Genomic DNA, 501 nt, shown 5'->3' on the forward strand with positions numbered 1-501 from the left:
TATAGTGGCTATGATGCATCTGTGATTGTGAGGATGGTGTATGGGTATAGGATCAATTTGGATAACAACAAACAAGCATTATGAACGAATAAACACCCTACGTTATTTTCTGCAACCCTTTATTAGGTAATTACTTCACTAAGTTCATTTCTTTCCTTTGGTGATGTTAAATTAAAGTTTATTCGATCCAGCTTTGAAATTCCGAGGGATAGATTCCCTTTTCCCTTAATATAATCTGCATTAACTGCTTCATTGCAAATGGAAAATGCATTTGGAATATTTTTTCTGCTATTATTATTTTTTTATTATCTAAGACAATATTTCCACTTGCATTGTCTTTGCCAATAATGGGTTCTTCATATATTAGAGCTTTTTTTATATCACCTGATGTGAAGAAAATACTTTCCAATACCATAGATATATGTCGATGAAAAAAAATATATATATAAATCCATAGGACTTGCATTGTTTATGTTTTGTTGTATTCCTTTTTGGATTGGG

Source organism: Penaeus monodon, chromosome 19 (genome assembly GCF_015228065.2).
Source record: "Penaeus monodon isolate SGIC_2016 chromosome 19, NSTDA_Pmon_1, whole genome shotgun sequence".
In the NCBI taxonomy this organism is placed as follows: domain Eukaryota; kingdom Metazoa; phylum Arthropoda; class Malacostraca; order Decapoda; family Penaeidae; genus Penaeus; species Penaeus monodon.